This window comes from Cavia porcellus, unplaced genomic scaffold (assembly GCF_034190915.1).
Source record: "Cavia porcellus strain 051 isolate PalLab524CR breed Dunkin Hartley unplaced genomic scaffold, mCavPor4.1 scaffold_16, whole genome shotgun sequence".
NCBI lineage: Eukaryota > Metazoa > Chordata > Mammalia > Rodentia > Caviidae > Cavia > Cavia porcellus.
The window spans coordinates 64,085,802-64,092,437 of record NW_026947499.1 but is presented as its reverse complement, the minus strand read 5'-3'; the positions used below and the strand labels follow the sequence as shown (position 1 = coordinate 64,092,437).

The following is a 6,636-nucleotide window of genomic DNA, read 5'->3' as shown; positions in this document are numbered from 1 at the left end:
AGAAGAGACCTAGAATCGCAAAGGCAATTCTAAGCAGCAAAGACAAAGCAGGAGGCATCACAATCCCTGACTTGAAGTTATACTACAAAGCAACAGTAGTAAAATCAACATGGTATTGGAATCAAAACAGAGCTGAAGATCAGTGGAATAGATTAGAAGATACAACCACAACTACGAACACACTCAACCACCTTATTTTTGATAAAGGAGCCAAGCAGGTTCACTGGAAGAACGACAGTCTCTTTAATAAATGGTGCTGGAAAAACTGGCTCTCCATTTGCCGAAAACTAAAGCTAGACCCATGTCTATCACCATGTACTAAATTAAAATCTAAATGGGTCAAAGATCTGAATATTAAAACAGAAACACTAAATCTATTGGAAGACAAAATAGGTAGAAACCTTGGAGACATAGGAGTAGGTAAAGAATTCATGAACAGGACTCAAACCGCACGGGAAATACTTCCCAGAATCAATAACTGGGACCACTTCTTATTAAAAAGTTTCTGCATGTCAAAAGAAATCTCCAGCATAGTGAAAAGAAAACCCACAAACTGGGAAAAGATTTTAGTGAACTCTCTCTCAGACAAGGGCCTCTTGTCTAAAACATATAAAGAATTAAAGAAACTCAGACCTCCGAAATTCAAAGATCCAATCCAAAAATGGGCATCTGAGATGAATATGCAATTCTCAGATGAAGAAATGCAAATGGCAAATAAATACATGAAAAAATGCTCATCATCATTGGTCATTAGAGAAATGCAAATTAAAACCACACTGAGATACCATCTCACTCCTGAAAGAATGGCCAGGATCAAGAAAACCGACAACAAATGCTGGAGAGGCTGTGGGGAAAAAGGAACTCTCCTGCACTGCTGGTGGGAGTGTAGACTGGTACACCTTTGTGGAGATCTGTCTGGAGATTTCTCAAAAAGATGGGACTGGAAATCCCATTTATTCCAGCTATTCCACTTCTAGGCATATTCCCAGAAGAACTGAAAGCATCATACCACAGTGATATATGTGCACCTATGTTTATAGCAGCACAATTTGTAATCGCCAGATCTTGGAAACAACCCAAGTGCCCATCAACTGAGGAATGGATAAAAAAGTTGTGGTATTTCTATACAATGGAGTATTATTCAGCTATAAAGAAGGATCACATTGAGATATTTATCAATAAATGGGCGCAGCTTGAGACCATACTCATTAGTGAAATAAATCAATCTCGCATGTGTGAATACCGAATAGTTTCCCTAATGTAAATAATGATTCAAATATATAAAAATATGTGGTAATCATGATTCCCCATTAGGTGGCCTTGAAGCCTTATAAAGTTTTCACTCATTAATTAGAAAGGCTTTATTCTGGGCTTCTTGATATGAAAATATTTGAAGCTAGAGTATATGAAGTTTTATCCAAATATTTCAAGGAAAAAGAGACTATGGTAACTACTATTAAGTCAGGTTATAAGGTGGTGAAGTACTAGGTTGTTGAAACAGTCATGCTGTGACCACTATTGTTATATTGTTATGTCCTGTTTTATCTCAATCTCCCCCTTATTGTTTCAAAAAAAATTATTTAGTCATTTATGTTTGTCTTAATTAAAGAAAAAATTCAAAAAAATTAGGATATATAAATAGTAACTCTTTTTGATTTCCTATTAACTTGTTTTGAAGTCCTGTAGTACTCCCACAATCTTGTTTTGACTGATTAGACTCTGTTCCATTCTATATGATAGTATCAAGTTTGAAGACATAGGCAACTACTTTGAAGACAATAAGATTCACTAAGATACCCATTCTGGTTTGACTATTGTCTTCTTTGGAAGTCCTGTAATGTTTACAATGCCTAAGTTTTATTGGTCTTGTTCTCTACTGTTTTGTCCAACTTTATAATATCTAATGAGATAGACAATTCTTTTTAAGGAAACAAGAGACAACGTTGATAACCATTGTTGATAAACTTGTACTCTGTTCTACACCATGTGCTATGTCTATTCTTGGTATTGACTGACAGCTTTGTTTTGCCATATTTGACTGTATTCTTCCCCCCCCCCAAAGAAAGTAATAAGCACTAAGGAGTAATAAAATCCAAGATGTGTAAATTTTGTTGTAAAAAAGAGAGGGAAAAAAAAAAGAAAAAGAGCTCTAACGGATATAACAGCAAGTGTGTTTGGGGGTGTTAAATAGCTGACTTTATCAATGTTTTTGGGACATTGAACACAGCTGTTTGCAGTCTCCCTGTTTGAATGTCCACCTTGTGTTCTTTGATACTGTGATTTGAGGAACTATTTTCAAGAAGATAGTGTGTAATCTACTAGCAGGTGATTTCTTACTGTTATGTTTTTTTGTTTTGTTTTGTTTTGTTTTGTTTTGTAGTTCTGTATTGCGTGTACCCTTACGCCGCTTTGGTTTGTTTTGTGTTTTTCTCTTTTTCCTCTTAAATAAAAAAAAAAATAAACCCTGGCCTTATCAAAGTGATCATTTTAAGTATTTTGTCACAGTAACTGAAACTAACAGAGTAGTCAACACAGTAGAAGGTAAAATTGTACAAATGGGATCCTGAAAAAAATTTTCTCCATGAAGATGTTTATCTCTAAAAGATATACTTGGGATAAATTTGAGAAGATTTGTTGTCTTTAAATAGCAAAGAAGGTTATCTGTAGAGACCAATCTCTAGATTCCAGCATATTATCTGTATATCATGCTGATGTGTCTAGGATAACCAAGTTAGTGAAGATTGCCCCCCAAATAATCTATTAGAGGTATCAGTGTTTGATATCTGTCATAAGCAGGTTTCTTGGGATATTGTTGAATGTTAATTTTAAAAGTAAATTTCAATAACTTCTTTAAGAGTATATATAGTGCAGTATTGTCATATTTCCAATAATCGGGGCCAAGAGATGTTACTCTGGTTTCTCTACCCCAGGGAAAAGCCTTCCTCACTAAAAGTGGTAACTCTAGCCCAGGGATTAAGGGGATAAAATATAAAATATAAATATAGTAAACATCTTGAGAACTTTTGTCTTGGGAAGTCAGGAGATTAACACAGTGACTTGCGCAGCAGGTGCTCTTAAACCAAGCGTACCAGAGGGTTTTTCTCTCCAACAAAAGAAACCGGAAAACTGCCCTGCAAGAAAAGAGACCCTAACTGCAACTGATCTGCAGAGTGCATCTTGGTTTAGGTGATTTGAACATGTTTTTTATGTCTAAAAATAAAAAAAAGAAATCCAGTCTTGGGTCTCAAATAAGGCAAAGGTAAATTTGGAGTGGCTATAGCTATGGATCAGTGTTTTTGGCAGAAATAATCTCATTAATAAAAGAGGTCAAGCATAAACTATACCACTCCCATCCCACTTTGCAGAAGCCATTACCCACACTGCTTCCAGAGAAGCGAATACACCTACTGACAGTGCCTCAGTTATGTTTGCTCTTTTGGTTTAGAAAATTCATTAAAGCTTCAAGAATTCTAAAACTTTCTGATCATACTGTAAAACTCTAAATTGGGGGAGTTAACACCTGATATTTCAAAAGTGAAATGTATATCACATAAACACACACCTGCAGTATTAAAATAACAGAATCTCTGAAGAGTAAAGTAAAGTTTCCCAAAATAGCATAAACAAAGAATCCCAGAAAACAAATGTCATATCATGGCATCCACAAACACTTCTCTTTAAATGCATTAATCTACTGGATTTTTCTCTAAAAAACAAATACAGTTGTCATCGCATACTTATGGAATAAATGCTGAAAATTTTAATGATCACTAAGCTCCAATTTTTTTCCAGTTTAATAGACTGTATTGCATTGACCCAGTGAATACTTCACCCTGCAATGTTATGTCATGCTGGATTCTAGGAAGTGAATGGAAGTTTTACACTGGCCCTGGAGTAACCCTCATCACTCTCGATACTCTGCAGGTTGCTGTGGTATTCAGTGTCACTGATGCTGGTGATCCTTGCCTTGTCCACTTCTCCGTGGGAGAACTATGTGCTCTCACTGAGAGTCAGAAAGACCTGAAGAGATAGTTGATCCAATGCTGTCCATTCGTATTTATTCCATTTCTTTAGGAACTTGCAGCTGTTCTGGTCATCGCTTTAAAAATCTCTGTTGTTGTTCCAAGTTCTCAAGCTGGTGCTGGCTCTTTGCCTTAGCTATCTTCAAGTTTCTTGACGTGTGCTTTGGCTTTGTAGAGCAAACCAAGCGCTGTGTGCCTAGTACAGTGTGGTCCTAGAGGAATCAGAACTTTCAAGCGTTCCAAACATAGGGACGATGAGCTCGCCGATTCATTTCCAGCTCGTTGTGTTGGCAATGCTGTTGGCAGTGCTGGTGCTGCTGTCCCCCTGCTGGCTCCTGTGCAGGGCTCAACCTCTGTGGGGGCTTTGAGTGTTGCAACTGGGGGGCTGGGCATGGAAGGAAACAACATAGCATCATTCACACTCACTCTCCTGGCACTCCAAACACTCGGCTGCCTCCAGCAGGCGCTGCACGTGGATAATCACACCTGCTTCATGGTACTGCCCTGGTGACAGGCCACGACAGGCCGACGGGAGGCCGCCCGCACCCTTTCCGGACCTTGGGGCTGGCTGCCGGCGAGCTGCTGCGACTTGGTGCGCTCCCTGCCTCGCCAGCCACACTGGCCACCGTCCTCACCTCTTGCCCAAACTCCCAATTTTTATAAATTTCTTGCATCAATGTTGATTCTTTTCCTTCTTTTGCCTTCTGATTACAGTAGGTTCCCAACTTATGAACAGAGTTCATTCCAGGAAAATGTTCATAAGTCGAATTCATTGATAAGCCTGACGAAGGACGTCCTCTCATGTCACCACTGCTTCTCCTCCTGCTTCCAGACGTCCTGGGCTCTGACTGAGCACTGCATACTGCACACTGTCACCCTGTGCAGTAAACACACAGCAGCACGTCTGCGGCAATGTCTGCCATACTTGTGAGCCACTTCCATATCTGGGGATGCTCAGAATGTGAGGTTCATTCATGTTTGTGAGAGTTTTCACAATTTGAATGTCTGTAAGTCAGGGACTTGCTGTGGTACATTTAGTAGCTGCATAGCCCTGGGGGTAAAGAGGACAGGGTTAGGGGTTAGGGTTACTTTAGGTGTCAAATATCTCATTTTTTAAGTTATATTTTGTGCTTTTACTATTTTTAGATTTGTAGTTGACACAATTATGAACACACTCTACTTTTGCTACGTTATTTATTTATTTCCAGGGAAATTCAACGATAACATTACTAGAAAGGGTAAAAGCCATATTCCTGATATACAATTTATTCTCACTTTTTCACAGATTGTTAGAAGGTAAAAATTATTTCATTAGTGTTGGTGTCTCTTTGTTCTTTTTTTATTTTATTTAAAGAGAAAAAACAGAAAAAGAGTACAAGTAATACAGAATTTCAAAAAAAATAAACAGTAAGAAATCACTAGTTAATAGATCATATATTGTCATCTTAGAAATAGTTGTTCAAATTACAGGATTAAAGCATACAAAGTGGACATTCAAACAGTGAGACTGCAAACAGTTGTGCTCAATGATCCAACAAAAACTTAGTAATATGATCATCTGTCTTACACACTTAAACATACATGCAGTTGTATCCTTTAGAGCACTTTCTTTTTCTCTCTTTTTTACAATAACAATTACACATTTTGGGTTTTATTACTCCCACAGTTCTTATTACTTTTTTTAGGAAGAGAATAAAACCAAATGCGACAAAACAAAACAGAGTCAGTCAAAACAAAGGATGGACATAGTACATGGTATAAAAACAGAATACACGGCAATCAACCATAATGTCTCTTGCTACCTTAAAAAGAATTGCTTATATCATCAGGTATAACAAAATTGAACTAAACAGTACAGAACAAAACTGAAACATTGGAGACATTACAGCACTTAAAAAGAAAATAATAGTCAAACCAGAATGGGCATCATAGTGAATCTTATTGCCTTCAAAGTAGTTCGCTATATCCTCAAACTTGATACTATCAAAAGAAGCAGAATAGAGTAACATCAGTCAAAACAAGTGGTGAGAGCAATACAGGGTTCAAATGAAGTTAATAGGAAATAAAAAAATTACTATAATATATCCTGCTATTTCTTTAAATTTATTTTCCCTTACATAAAAAATAATAAAAAAACTAAATTTTTAAAAAAGGAGATTGAAATAAAAGAGGACATAACAACACAACAGCACAGGTCAGAAATGAACAATTTAAGCAACATAGTGTTTTACCACAAGATAACCCAACTTAACAGTAGTTAACATAGTGTCTCTTTCCTAGAAATATTTGAGTATAACTTCATATACTGTAGCATCAAACATATTCAGACAGTGTGAAATGATTCAAGAGAATGAAAGTATTACAGAGTATTTAGAACCAACTAATAGAAAATGAACAATGGTTTCTATATTATCTCTTTGCCTATAAAAAATTTTGTTTCTACTATGAATATAATAAAATCCAATAAGATACAACATGATAAAACCAATGGAAACAGAAGAACAACAGCTTCATGGGACTTCAAAACGAGATGATATTAAATCAACACTAGGTATTATGATGTCTTGTTTTCTTCAGAATACCTCTTCATACCATCACAGACAATAAAATCAAA

At 36.6% G+C, this 6,636-nt stretch overlaps 1 pseudogene; it reads right to left on the bottom strand.

Annotated features, from left to right (window-relative positions):
- Window positions 1–3,858: 3,858 nt before the first annotated feature.
- On the bottom strand, window positions 3,859–4,998 carry LOC100720661 (max-interacting protein 1-like; annotated as a pseudogene).
- Between the last annotated feature and the right edge of the window lie 1,638 nt (window positions 4,999–6,636).